Source organism: Ornithodoros turicata, chromosome 4, assembly GCF_037126465.1.
Source record: "Ornithodoros turicata isolate Travis chromosome 4, ASM3712646v1, whole genome shotgun sequence".
In the NCBI taxonomy this organism is placed as follows: domain Eukaryota; kingdom Metazoa; phylum Arthropoda; class Arachnida; order Ixodida; family Argasidae; genus Ornithodoros; species Ornithodoros turicata.
Window position 1 is genome coordinate 62,544,522 of NC_088204.1, and position 15,489 is coordinate 62,560,010.

The window sequence follows — 15,489 nt, forward strand, 5'->3', positions numbered from 1 at the left end:
ATTACGCTGTAATTTGCAAATTTATTAGTGAGGTTAGGTTAGGTTAGGCCAGTACATATTACACGCGCGGAGGGGGGGGTCCGCCCCCCCCCCCCCGCAGTTGTTCGAGACTGTGCTCACTTCCGTCTACGCCTCGTTCCCAGGGTTAGATCTGAGCGTGCCCTCTCTTGAAAATGTGTTCCACCCACATTTCCATAGAGGCGAATTAGTGTAGTCACTCTGGCGCAGTACTTGAATCCGCTGTGGCATGTAATAAAATGCGGCACTGATGGCCTGGCGGAAGACGTCGCCCGTTCAACGTGCGAGTCGGCCAAACAGTAGTTACTGATATTTGCCCAATATTGACAGGATATCGGCTATACTGTTACAGTAATTGTCCCAGTATTAAGGAAGTATTGCTATCCAGAACTACAGCCAAGATATTGTGCCGCTTGGTTCGTTCGAGTTCCGACTGAATCCGTATAGTGGAGTTAAGTAGAGTACACTCTTAAAAATGAACTTCACCGCATAGCACGCTCCTAGCCAACCATTATCTCGAATGATATCGTTATCTGCCCTGATTTGTTGAAAACACGGGGCGTACGCCTTTCCTGTGACAATTATGAACAGCATAAGTGTCACAGAAATGGCATACGCCCCCCGTTTTCAACAAATCAGGGCAGATAACGATATCATTCGAGATAATGGTTGGCTAGGAGCGTGCTATGCGGTGAAGTTCATTTTTAAGAGTGTACTCTACTTAACTCCACTATACGGATTCAGTCGGAACTCAGTCGGAATTTTTAAGAGTGTAGAGTGCCGCAGGGGAAAACGGGGTGAGGTTTGCCTGTCAAACAATCGAAACCTCTCATATGCAGGGGATCGGGTAGATGAGATTCGGGTTATATCATGACGGCTTATGACCTGTAAATTAAGCGTGGGCAGTTCCTCCAGCCGATGACCTTGCAGCTCCAGAGAGGGGAACGCCCTCTCTTGCCCCCTCTCATAACGCCCATGATACCATATACTAAGTGCCGCAGATCCTATACTCGAGATATGGTTTTTGAGTCGAAGGGACACCCACGGGGTGTTCCATGCCATCTCAAGTGACGCCATTCTGTACACCCTGCTATTTTCGGAGACGATGCTTCCAGGAGATTTCACTGTAGTATCATTTGTCGGTTAATCGTGTACCTCGGGGAACGACGAGAGTGCACTCTTAAAAATGAACTTCACCGCACAGCACGCTCCTAGCCAAACAACATCTCAAATGATATCGTTATCTGCCCTGATTGGTTGAGAACGGGAGGCGTACGCCTTTTCTGTGACACTTATGAACAGCATAAGTGTCACAAAAAAAGCGTACGCCTCCAGTTTTCAACAAATCAGGGCTGATAACGATATCACTCGAGATTACGGTTGGCTAGGAGCGTGCTATGCGGTGAAGTTCATTTTTAAGAGCGTGTGCTGAGGGACGACTGTGTCGAAGATGACGAGGTTGATTTGAAAGTGACTCCTCAGGCTCCTGTCCCGAGCCCTCGTTGTACTTGCGAGAAATGGTGTTCGAAGCTGTAGCGATAGTCGGTGAGGACAATATAATTGAAAATATGGTAACAAACACGAACGTTCTTCACTGCGTTTCAAGATATTCCATACGGAATACAACTTTGTAGTATGAGGCGTGCGCGTGGTAGGGTAGGTATTGGGTCGAAAAAGGACTTGCAAACTCTACAGTACCGGTAACCTGATATCTATATAGGATACCATTTATCGCCTATATGAATAAGTTAACTTATTCATTAATTCATATTATTCATTCATTATGTATAAGTTAACTTATTCATATAAATCATAAGATATCAAGTTATCAAGAGATCATTAAGATATAAATCATATTTCCAAGATATAAATCTTGGAAAGCAATTGCTTTCCAGGGTTTCTATTTCTGCGCCACACGCGGCTGACTTGAATGAAGCTGTTATGAGAAAGCGTTCATCTGTGACATTCGACATGATTGAACGCAACACAGAAGCAATGGAAATACGTTAGAAGTAGCATAAAGCACTAGGTAGACACCCTTCACCCTTATTCACTTTTTCGCTGTTTACAAACAGCAGACACAAGCGAAAGTTTTCTGGGGTCCCCCGCGTCAACAGCAACGTGTGGCGTCACGCCGTTTCACTTATTTGAATTAACCCGCGAAAATGTGACGCTCTTTCACTGTTTACAAACAAGTCGCGCAACAGGTACAACCGGAAGATTTCTCTGGTTTCCCGCGTCAACGGCTACATGTGGCGCCACGCCGTGGCACTCACTTGAGTTAGCCGGAAAAGCTTGAATGCCCTACACTCTAGACACTGAACGCACTCCATAGCAGGGGCTCTATTCTCGTCAAAGTAATCGACCTCGATTACTTTGTGTCTCGCCTGTCATTGGTCGTTACGTGAAGGGAAAGTGAAGAACGTATATGAGTATCACGCGCCCTCCACCAACAGTCGAACACTTAATCCTGCACCCTTCATTCTTTATCTACACTGTTAAAACAGAACTTCACCACATAGCACGCTCCTAGCCAACCATCATTCCGAATATCATTCTGTGCATTGATTTGTTGAAAATGGGAGGAGGCGCTTATCTGAGACAATTTATGCTTGCCCCAAATAGGCGCCTCCTTCCTGCATTGAAAAAAAAAATCAGTAAACAGAATGATATCATTCGAAATGATAGTTGGCCAGGAGCGTGCTATGTCGTGAAGTTCTGTTTTAACAGTATACTTTATCACGACGACAGCAGGATCAAGAGCTCGACTATTGGTTGAAAGCGCGTGACATTCATTTCTGTTCTTCACGCCTTCACGTAACGGTCAATGACAGGCAAGACGACAAAGTAATCAAGGTCGAGTACTTTGGGGGGCACCTCAACTCACACCATGAACTTACGCTCTGCCCCAACCATTGCCACAAGTGATAGGGTTATTGCTCCTGATTCGATGAGAAATGGTTGCGGACACCTTTTCGTGTCACTTATCAGGTATTAAAATTGACACAAAAAGACGTACGCATCTCTTCTTTAGCAATGGTTGGCGCAGAGCGTGCTATGCGGTGAAGTTCAGGGGTCAGATTCACAAAGAGCTCGTGCGACGGAATCTGTCGTAACTCCGTCGTACGGGAAAGTTACGACGAAGTGTAGATTCACGAAGGGCGCGCGTCGCAAAATCTTCGCAGCTTACGGCGGAATCCTGCGAGAGCTCCCGACAGTCTTACGAAGAAAGATGGCGGCGTTATTTGGCAGCGGTGGATTTGGAGACGGCAAACAAAGACTCCGTTATACGCGCCAACGCATTGCACTTTGCCACAGAACCTTCGAGACCATACCCGAAGTGACATTGAGGCACTTTTTTGCTTGGTAACCTTCAACAAATGCTTCAACTTTGTGCTCCGTAAAATGGGGTCGCAGGGATTTTTCAAGCATCCCCTACACCCCCGCTAAGACACCCCCAACAGTACTCCAAATTGTCTGCAAGAAAGTCGAAAGAAGCCATAAAAGCTGCAAAACTGAGTGCAACACTTCGCTTACAAAACACCCTCACCCACCCCTCCCCGAGACGAACGTACTGGGAATATATTTGCTGTGTCATCGAACGCGTATCGCCTGTGATGGCATGGAATCCATTATGGCTACCGAAAGACCGAGAGCACGTGCAGTAACAAAACATTGGGGACGAACAACTTCGTCTTCTTCTAATGGGACGACTCTTATTGGTGCGATTAGAAATTTTCGTCATCGTTACCACAGCGAAAACATTAGTCTCGCACCCTTTGGCTGTTTCTCTCCGAGGTGCACGTGACAGGAAGCGAGCAACTTCCTCTTCCTCGTCAAAGGGGGTACACTCTCCACTACGATAGCTTTGTGAATCGCGCTTACACTCTTAAAAATGAACTTCACCGCATGGCACGCTCCTAGCCAACCATCATCTCAAATGATATCGTTATCTGCCCTGATTTGTTGAAAATGGGAGGCGTACGCCTTTTTGTGACAATTATGAACAGCATAATTGCCACAGAAAAGGCATACGCCTCCCGTTTTCAACAAATCAGGGCAGGTAACGATATCATTCGAGATGTTGGTTGGCTAGGAGCATGCTATGCGGTGAAGTTCATTTTTAAGAGTGTACGCCTCCCGTTTTCGACAAATCAGGGCAGATAACGATATCATTTGAGATGATGCTTGGCTAGGAGCGTGCTATGCGGTGAAGTTCATTTTTAAGAGTGTAGGACGCCGTCGTACGCGCGTCGCAGGCTACGACGTCTTAGCGCATCTTAGTGTAACTTACGATCGCGTTTGTGAATCCGACCCCAGTTTTCAGAGTGTACACTCTTAAAGAAAACTGCACCACATAGACCGCTGAAGACAAACCAATGTGCAGATTGATACCTCTATCACTCTTGGTTTATGGAACGCGCGGGGTGTACTCCTTTTTGTGAGAATTAACATTTCTGCATAAGTGTTACAGAAAGACGTACGCCTCCCGTTTTCAAAAAATCAGGGGAGATAACGATGTCAATCCGGATGATGGTAGGCTACGAGTGTGCTATGTATTCTTAGAAATGAACTTCACCGCATAGCACGCTCTTAGCCAACCATAGTGTCGAATGATAGCGTTATCTTCCCAGGAAATCAGGAGATGTACACCTTTTTTGTGATAATTATGAACAGCAAGTTTTGTGACAGCAAGTGTCACAAAATGGCTCCACCCAACGTTTTCAACAAATCAGGGATGAGAAGGTTGTCACTCGGGATGATGGTTGGTTAGGAACGTGCTATGTGGTGAAACTCATTTTTAAAAGTGTGTGGTTAAGTTCAGTTTTTAGAGCGTAGCCACATGCAAAGTGAAGCGGAATGGCAGTAACTTCACCTCCTAAGCAACCATCATCTCGAATGGCATCGTTCCCTCCTCTGATTTGATAAATACAGAAGGTGTACGCTTTTTTTGTGACAATTATGAGGGACATACTCGTAACAGAAAAGGCGTATGCCTCCTGTTTTCAAGATGATTGGAGGCGAGGGTTGGTTATAGGAAGTGAAGTTAGTGCGTTTAATGCGTTAACTTTGCCGTGTAGCTATAGGGTAGTTTGACATATTGTTGCGTGTAGACCCAGCACAAGTGAGCTATACCTGCGACGGGGAAAGCTAAATATTTTTAACTTGCTAATAAAACTGCGGCTGGAGACGACGTTTTGTGGGAAATAATCCCCAATTTTGTCAAGCAATCTATGTTCCGGACTGGCGTGCTTGCTGTTCAAATTCGTCGGTTTTAGACAGCGTTATGCGCATGCGACGTAGTTTTGCCGCCGTACTTGATGCGCAATGTGCAGTTCGTGGCCACTTCGGCACACTATTGCTCGTAATTCTGAATTTTACTTTTCGAAAAACTATGAGCGCAGTCGGGACGAAAATTGTGGCGTGAGAGTGCTGTGGAATAGATGTCGTCGTGAACTGTTACTTGGCTATTCCAGTATTCACATTCTGTGAGGCGCTTAGTAGAACGGAAGGATTGAATGCATTCTCATTGTATTTTTCCTTCAACAGAACGGAAGTGGTAAGTACTCGCCTAATTATAGCGAACAAGAAAAGTATACACTGTAGCATTCTAGTAGACGCTGTGCTCTAAAGTACGAGATAAATGAACCACAGCTGCCATAAATCGACAAATAGCGAAAGAACATGAGATGACAGACAGCGCACGTGAGCCATAATGAAACAACCCGTGTCTAAAGGCGACAATAAAGTTTAATCCAGTACGCCCTTGCCTCTAATCTGTTTTCCTCCTGTGGATGTATCCCCCCACCCCCCCCCACCCCACCCCGGAGAACATATAATGGTTGTGGAAACAAATGTTATATTTCGGAAATTGCATATCGTAACGATATGCAATCGAAACGGAAACGCCTACCATGGTCCTCGATCACTGGAAACGGAAATGATCGCCCTGTATTGAATCCATGTAATGGCTATTCCTGTTGTACAATGACATGCGCGACTTTTCATTTTATTTCAGTATTTCGGTGACTATTCCCTCATATACGGGGTGTCCGGGCTAAGTCTGGAGGGACTTATCCTGGCGAAAGCGACCGGAAGTTGTTTGAGCACGCATTTCCCGTTCATGAGTAATATTTCATTGCTCCTAAGTGTAAGGTGGAAGCAGGAGAATAACGAGGTAGATGAATGGGGCACGAGCCTCATTCTGTTCCGTCGATGGACAGTGACGACTGCGTAGTCTTACATTAGTGCACCCGACAACAGAATGTGGGTCGAGTTCTTCATAGAAGCTACCCTGGAGCTGCCGAAGATGCGACGCTGTTACGTCGGGGAGAGCAGCCTTAGCCCACCCCGACCACCTAGCTCTCGCCGGTACCTATAGAATTCGCCGGTAGTAGTAGGAGCCCCGGAGCATGGATTCCCGTGTACGAGCACGCCTGCCAGCGGAACTCTCGGCTAACAGATCTGACGAACAGATCCCTCCTCCCTCCCTTGTCGGTGCTGCCAGGAAGTGGTATGACTTCCGCCTACTTCACAATCACCAGGGCACTTGAGAATCACGGGAATAAGGCCTTCTCCTCTGATTTGGCGAGGATAAACTGGCTCGGTGAGATGACGTCATATCCCTCAAGATGTCACTCGTTCGTACACTGACTATTACTTCCAAAAGTTAATTTTGATCCAGCTTGCAGAGCCACTGCTCCCTAGCGCCTTCGTTGTTGCACTTCTACAGCTTTTTTTTACGTTATTAATCCTCTTGTCGTACATTTTAATCCTTATACCATGACATTTAATCCATTTGCCATCGGAATTAATCCTCCTTCCATTATTTTCAATCCTCATTTCACATAATTTAATCCGTTTCTCATGCAATTTAATCCAAGTGACTATGTGTGGGCTACATGACCTTTTTGTGTATTTTGGGACAATTCCCATTTGTACATATATTGCACATGCATTTCACTAATATTGTGGGTTTCTGCACCATAACGGGATACTGTGGGACTGTCAATCTGGATTACGGTGTTGTGGGACTATTCCCATATCTACGAGTATTACCCATGATTTTCATTAAAAACGTGGGTTCCCGCATTGTAATGGGATACTCTGGGACTCTGTATATGGATTACGATATTGTGGGACTATTCCCAGGTGTATGGATATTACCCATGCTTTTCATTAGATATGCGGGTTTCTGCAGTGTAATGGGATAATGTGGGACTGTCGATCTTCATTACGATATCCTGGGACTATAAGCAAGTCTACGGTTATTCCCAGTGCTTTCCAATAAAAATGCGATGTTTGTACTGTAATAGGATACTGTGGGGCCGTCAATCTTCACTACGTTATTGTGGAGTATTTCCATGTCGGTATTACCCATGCTTTTCATTCAAAATGCAGGTTTCTGGAGTATAAGGGGAGGCTGTGGGATTGTCTGTCTGGTTTAGAATATTGTGGAACTGTTCCAATGTGTGCGGGAATTACCCATCCCAGACAGAACATCATCTCCTACGGACGTCCGAAATAGATCCCAATATCCATATCCGAAAACTGACCTCCCTGGGACTCTCCTCGGGTATTTATGGAGGTATATCCGTAGCCGTATATCCGCAGGAGGTCCTGTTGCGGCTGTTTCACGGATTTTCCGAATCAGCTCCGTGATAGGATGCTGTACGGATCATGTATTTGAAGAGTTTAAGCGTTGCTGAAGGCTGTAAATTCATTGCAAATAATACTGCAGATTCGGTATTCCTTTTCCCTACCAATGTTGAGGAAGTCTGCTCCTCCTTCGTGAATTTGAAAAACAGCAAAGCCAGAGATCATGAGGACCTGCAGATATGACCTATAAAGTTTGTTATTGACATTTTTGCTCCCTTTTTGGTACACATTTATAATCTCTCCTTGGCAACTGGCGTATTCCCATTAAATATTAAAATTGCCAAGGTTATTGTTTTAAGTAAAGGTGGAAACCCCAATGTGCTTAGAAATTACCGACCGATATATTTGCTTCCAATTCTCTCGAAGGGCCTGGAGGTCATTGTGAACAAACAATTAACTAAATTCTTCGAGAAGCACCAGTCCATTACTAATCTGCAATTCGGGCTCCGAAAATTTCGGTCAACAGAAATAGTTCTTCTTCGTCATAAGGAGCACATTATACAGAATATAGAGCGCAAACTGTTCACGTTAGGGACCTTTAGGCCTTTTTTTAGGAGATTAGAACGTTAGACCTTTCCAAGGCCTTCGATTCTCTCAACCATTCACTCCTTTTGGCCAAGTTAGAAAAATACGGGATTCGAGGTGTTGCCCTCACCTTTTTTCGCTCGTACTTGACATTGCGGCAACAGTATGTATCGATTAGCACATCCTCCTCTGACAAACTTAAAGTACATACTGGCGTTCCACAGGGCAGCATCCTCGGCCCGTTACTGTTTAATATGTATATAAATTATATACAGTCGACCCCCGTTTATCCGGACTTCATTTATCCGGATCCCGCGGTATCCGAACAAAAGGCGCGGGAACGGATTTTCCTCCATGTATTTTGTTCTCGTTTATCCGGACTTCAGCTTCCGGACTCGGACAAGAATTCCAGGGAACGAAAGTCGAGAATTCTTGTAATTCCGCTTCAGTTATCCGGACTACCGTGTGTAAGAGGAGACGCTGACGCCGCTTCGTCACCCTTTTCGCTGTGTTGGGGTTATTCCCTCACACGTCAGGGACCTGCATTCCTCCGTAGGGGAGACAACCGTGCACGATGACCCCCTTTTCTATTTGTTTGCGTTGGGTCACTTTGACCAGTGAGTCATTTGGAAATATCTTGAGCAACTGTCCGGTTCTAGAGGGGAAAACTCCAACCCGAGGGCCTGCTGCTTACGGCCCGTTGGCCGATGAAGACATTCCCCTAGCTGAGCTGCGATCCTTGACGCAGAGGCTCACTGCGACTGCCGTAGATGATGCTGCGGTTTCTGACTACGTTGACGTTGATAAGATGATGGCGCGTGTGCATAGGTCGGCGCAATCATGATCGCAATGCCTTATCAAAGCCTGATGATGGCGATCATGAGTGCGATCACGAAGTACTGGCAAGGCTGCCGCGATCATGATCTCGCCGACCTATGCGCGTGTGTAGCTATGACTGATGACGGTGTGATTGCTGCTGTTGCCTCCGATGATGTGCAGCAAGACGGTGCCAATGACGCCAGTGAGAAACAAGGCTCCGACATTGACACTTTGCGTCCGCACTGACATTATTCGAGCAGCGCCACAGCGTGGCTCAACTCTATGCAGTTAGCAAAAGTTTCCAGGAATCGAGTGCGTATACTACTATGTAACAGCTGTCATTGACAAGATTTCTGTGTTTTAATTAAACCTTGCTCTGTAGAACGTTTCTATTCGGTTGTTTCATTTATCCGGATGCCCCGGTATCCGGACGATTTCGCCGGGAACGGCACCGTCCGGATAAACGGGGGTCGACTGTAATAAATATTGCCAGCGATGCCAATTTTTATATTTATGCCGATGACACCACTGTGTTGGTGTCGGATATTGATATAGCAAAAGCAATTGCTAAGGCCAACACTGTTCTCCGAGCTATTCACCAGCGGACCAAAGCAAATCACCTAGTAATAAATACCAAAAAGACTAAGGCCGTACTATACAGACCCAAAAATAGATTAGCAGATTGTCCTGTAAATATACGACTGGGGGAGAACTACATAGACGTCGTAAAGTCGGTCAAAGTCTTAGGCGTATATTTTTCTGCAAATTTATCTTGGGACGCCCACATATCCTATGTAAGGTCCAGAATCGCTAGGCCCATTGGGATCATGAATCGCCTTCGCCATACGTTGCCCGAACATGTTAAAATACTTTTATATAACTCACTAATTTTTTCCACCCTGCGGTACTACCTGTTGGTCTGGGGCACCGCTAATACTAACGCTGTTAAGGGCCTACTGGTTACTCAGAAGCGGGCCATCCGTATCATTGCCAACGTCCCCTACGACCATCGCACACAACACTTATTCACAGCTCTCAACTTCATTAAAATAACTCACTTATACCAGTTCTTACTCTTAAAGGCTTACTTATCAGCAGTCAAACATAACAACGAATGTATGCTTTCATGATCCCTCTTGAGTGGTTTCCGCCGCATTCGCGTCACAGCCACCTGTTAAAAATACCACTATACCGAACAAATTACGGTCATTAATCATTATCATACACTCTCCCAAGCACATCTAATTTTTACCATACGCAAAATATTAATATTCAGACACACTCACGATCCTCATTGCGAGCATCATTTGTCTAGTCTACCTGAAGCTGTTATTACATGACCCACTGATGTTTGTTTTTGCTTATTTTTGACCAGTGCATAACATGTATTGTACAGTGTTCTTTGTACCTTTTCTTATACCTGTGTTTTGTTTGTTTCCTCCTTCTATATTTGTACACTGTTGCAGCTGCCACAGCAATATCCATACGGGATAATGCCCCAGTCAAGCGGCTACTTAGCCGCTTTTTGGCATATCCCTACATTGTATTTGCATTTAAATTGATAATAAAGGAAAAGGAAAAAGGAAAAAAAATTAAGAGAGAGAGAAACGCAGGACGATGTAGCACTGCAGAAATTCGACTTTCCATGAACCAACTCACTTTCTCAAACTACATGAGTAAGAAACAGACATTACCTCTACGCCGACTTAACACGCCAAACAATTTCTCATTTCACCGTTGTTTGTGCACGCAATCGAATTAGACTTAGACAGCTCACCCTTCATTTCGACTCCCAGGCGAACAAGGCTCTCGAATGTGTAGAAGCTCGCGAGAAGGTGATGGGGTAACTTCGCCAATATTCCTGGCGGTTACTGTGGTACAGGGAGCTTCCCAATGAAGACATCTGAGGAATGCTCGCATGTTTTCTGTGGTGGGTAGTCCTCTTGGACTACCCAAATCCCAGAACTTTCCCTGGCGACGCTGCTGGGACCTGTCCGGCACTCCAGACAGTGGGCAGTCACCCGAGCCCTCCTGTGTTACCTGAAGGACACTGGGCTGCTCAGCAGCCTTTGAGCCTTGAGCCACCCCATCGTCCCCTGCCACTTTCTCTTTCCTTTTCTGCTTCTCTTTCCTCTTTCTTTCTCTCGTTTTCTTTTTTTCTCTTTTGGGAATAGCAAGTCAGTCTTGGCCTGTCTGACCTTTCCCCCTTTCCTTATCTTTAATAAACATATCCCCCACCCCAAATCTCAGATCAAGAGGTGCACGCCCCTTCCTCTCCTGTGGCACCATCATCTCTCCCCTCCCTCTTTCACCCTCCCCCTTCTTCCTCCCCTGGGTGCACCGAGCCGCCACTTCAGAGCAGGCTGACCGCACCTTCCTTCTACTTCACCCCCCCTCCCCTCGCGAGAACACCAATGTACAGTGTCTGTTCCCTGTTTGGAAGTGAATGCAATCTCATTTCCAAAGCGTTTCGGCTGAGTGGCCCAATCTATTGTTGCTGTTTCTTCTTTTTTTGAAACGCCGTGCTGATTTTCCCTCATGGGAAGCAAAGCGGAGCAACAGAAAGTGAAACGAGCGGCGACGGTGGCAGATGTTAGAAAAATGGCGGAAACACGCTTTATATTTTACTAAAAAGCGTATACTGACTTCTGAAAAATAAAAAAGTAGCACGCGCACGAAATACACGCTACATCCCAGAGAGCTCCTGTTTATGTCCGTATCTCCTGGTTATGTCCGCAAAGTGGATGTTCGTAGGAAGTTCGAAGCCCGGCCAAGTGGATCTCCGTAGTACTTCCTCTGGAGGGATTCCATTATTCTGCGGATATCCGTATCTCCGTGAAAGTATATCCGATGGACATCCGTAGGACAGAATTTTTTGACTGGGATGCATTTCGTTAAATATGTGGGTTTCAGCACTGTAATGGGGTACTGTGGGACTATTCCCATGTGTGCGGGTATTACCCATGTTTTATGTTAAATATGTGGGATTCTGCACTGTAATGGGATACTGTGGGACTGGCAATCTTGATTGCGATATCCAGGGACTATAAGCGTGTCCATGGGTATTCCCCCTGCTTTTCATTAAAAACACGGGTTTTTGCACTAATGGGGTGCTGCGGGACTGTCAATCTTGATTACGGCATTTTGAGACACTGCCCATGTCTACGGGTATTGAACATGCTTTTCATTAATAATGCGGGTTTCTGCACCATAATGGGATGCTGTGCGACGGTCAGTCTGGATTGCGGACTGTTCCCATGTCTACGTATTTTACCCATGTTTTCATTAAAAACACAGGTTTGTGTACCGTAATGGGATACAGTGGGACCGTCAACATTACTTGCGATATTGTGGGACGATTGACATGTGTGCGGGTATTACCCATGCTCTTCATTAAATATGTGGGAATCTTCAACTTAATGGGATACTGTGGGACTGTCGATCTTCATTACGATATACTGGGACTATCCCCAAGAACACTCGCGATCCTCAGGACGTCCTCAAAGTGTCATCGCGTCCTCGTCCGTGATGGGATATCCGGAGGAGATCCGGAGAGTGTCATCATGGGATCTTCCAGTGATAGTCATTTGCGTACATCTTGCGGCCGCCAGCCGGAGGACATATATAGGAGAAGTAAATTAGTTTAATAATGCGATGTGCATTTCTATGCCTGCGCCCATTAATTAGTGTTTCGGTTTGTTTGTCATAACCAAATTCAACCAAATCAGCAGTGATCATTTATAAACTACAAAAATACTACAAAGAGAAATACAAAAAATGCAGTGGTACAAATACAAATTGAATGATTTGAACGGATACTCTATGCACTGGGTTCAATGTGCGATAAAATATAGCTTGCTAGACCTTTCATTGTGATCTTGTTGCCAGGAACATCCGTGCAACGTCCCTGATGGGATGCTGCACGGAGCATTTCCGTGGAAGATACAGAAAAGTGATGGCATATTACAACGCGTGCTTGACTTTCGGTGGATGTTTTAAATCAACTAAGTAGGAAACACGGACATTACCTTGGTTGTAACCCTATCATCCAAGGAATTCGTCACTGGTGTGTTGCTTATACATGCAATTGAATTAAACTTAGGTACCTTACCCTCGGTTTTGACTGCGATGCTAGGAGGATTCTCGCACATGCGGGAGTTTGCAAGCTAAGCAATATATAGTATATATTTTATCTGCGAAAGGAAATAACACTGTTGGATATTCCTTTCTAAGTCGGCTGTCTTAGCCTTACACTTAGTGGCACATGGCCTTTTATATTTTTTGCTTTTTATACCACGGCACCCATTGTTCGTCATCGAAACACAATCAAAAATGAGAGACGGTAAATGACAAGCTGGTGGCCGAGGTTGAAAACTGCAAGAGAGAGAGTCCGTTTCCACTGTAAACGTCTGCACACTTCTAGAAGTAAGAAATGAAAGCAGATTTACCGGAGGATTTTACATGATCCTATAGTGCTCCTGAGAGTATCCCAGTCTTGTCCCCAGATGTTGTCCCTAGGACCATCTCTGGAGTCTCATTCTAACACTTTTCTAACAAATTGAGGATCATGTGGGGATATCCCCAGGATGTCACTGCTGTCCCGCAATGACATCCTCAGGATGAGTGGGGGATATCAGCGTGTTCTTGGGGATATGCATGTACGTCTATGGGTATTCCCCTTGCTTTCAATTAAAGACGCGGTTATTTGCACTGTAATGGGATACTGCAGGTCTGTCAATCTGGACTACGATATTGTTCGACTATTTCAGTGTATATTGGTATTACCCATGCTTTTCATTCAAAATGTGGGTTTCTGCAGTATAACGGGATACTGTGGGACTGTCTATCTGGTCTAGGATATTGTGGGACTACTGCAATGTGTGCGGATATTACCCATGCTTTTAATTCAAAATGAGGGTTTTTGCACTGTAATGGGATACTGTGATCCAGATAGACAGTCCCATAGCATCCCATTACAGTTCAGAAACCCTCATTTTGAATTAAAAGCATGGGTAATACCCGTAGACATGGAAATAGTCCCACACTATCGTGATCCAAATTGACAGATCCACAGAATACAGCGCAAAAACCCACGTTTTTAATTAAAATCACATGGAATACCCGTAGACGTGGGAATCGCCCCACAATATCGTAATCAGGACTGACAGTCCCAGAGTATCCCATTACAGTGCAGAATCCCGCGTTTTTAATGAAATGAAATCCATGGGTAAAATCCGTAGACATGGGAATAGTCTCACAATACCGCTATCCAGACTGACAGTCCCACAGTATCCCATTAGTGCAGAAACCCGCGTTTTTAATGAAAAGCACGGGGAATACCCATAGACATGCTCATAGTCCCAGGATATCGTAATCAAGATTGCCAGTCCCATAGTATCCCATTACAGTGCAGAAACGCACATATTTAATGAAAAGCATGGGTAATAGCCGCGCACATGGCAATAGTCCCGCAATATCCTAAACCAGATAGACACTCCCACAGTGTCCCGTTATACTCCAGAAACCTGCATTTGGAATGAAAAGCATGGGTAATACCCATAGACACGGAAATAGTCCCACAATATCGTAATCCAGATTGACAGACCTGCAGTATGCCATTACAGTGCAAATAACCACGTTTTTAATGGAAAGGAAGTGGAATACCCGTAGACATGCATATAGTCCTAGGATATCGTAATCAAGATCGACCGTCCCACAGTATTCCATTAAGTTGCAGAAACCCGCATATTTAATGAAAAGCATAGCTAATACCCGCACACATGGGAATAGATCCACCATATCCTACACCAAATAGACACTCCCACAGTGTCCCGTTATACTCCAGAAACCTGCATTTGGAATGAAAAGCATGGGCAATATCCGTACACATGGGAATGGTCCCACAATATCGTAGTCCATATACACAGTCCCATCACAATGTAGAAACCCATGTTTTTAATAAAAGCATATGTAATATCTGTAGACATGGAAATAGTCCCACAATATCACAATTCAGACTGGCAGTCCCCCCCACAGTATCCTATTACAGTTCAGAAACCCACGTTTTTAATGAAAACCACGGGTAGTACTCGTAGACATGGGAATAGTCCCACAACACCGTAAGCCAGATTGACAGTCCCACAGTATCCCGTTATGGTGCAGAAACCCACAATATTAGTCAAAAGCAAGTGCAATATGCGTACACATGGGAATTGTCCCAAAGTACACACAAAAAAAGTAATGTAGCCCACACATAGTCACTTGGATTACATTGCATGAGAAACGGATTAAATTATGTGAAATGAGGATTAAAAATAATGAAAGGAGAATTGATTCCGATGGCAAATGGATTAAATGTCATGGGCTGCAGTATGCCATTACAGTGCAAATAACCACGTTTTTAATGGAAAGGAAGTGGAATACCCGTAGACATGCATATAGTCCTAGGATATCGTAATCAAGATCGAC

The 15,489-nt window shown here is 45.0% G+C and overlaps 1 protein-coding gene across 1 annotated transcript in view; it reads left to right on the top strand.

The window, feature by feature from the left end:
- Positions 1–5,572: 5,572 nt before the first annotated feature.
- The window catches only part of LOC135393297 (uncharacterized), a 92,518-nt gene continuing 82,601 nt past the window's right edge, over positions 5,573–15,489 (top strand). The window contains exon 1 of the mRNA XM_064623767.1: positions 5,573–5,578. The gene's annotated coding sequence lies outside the window, so the exon portion shown is untranslated. The remainder of the gene's footprint in view (positions 5,579–15,489) is intronic.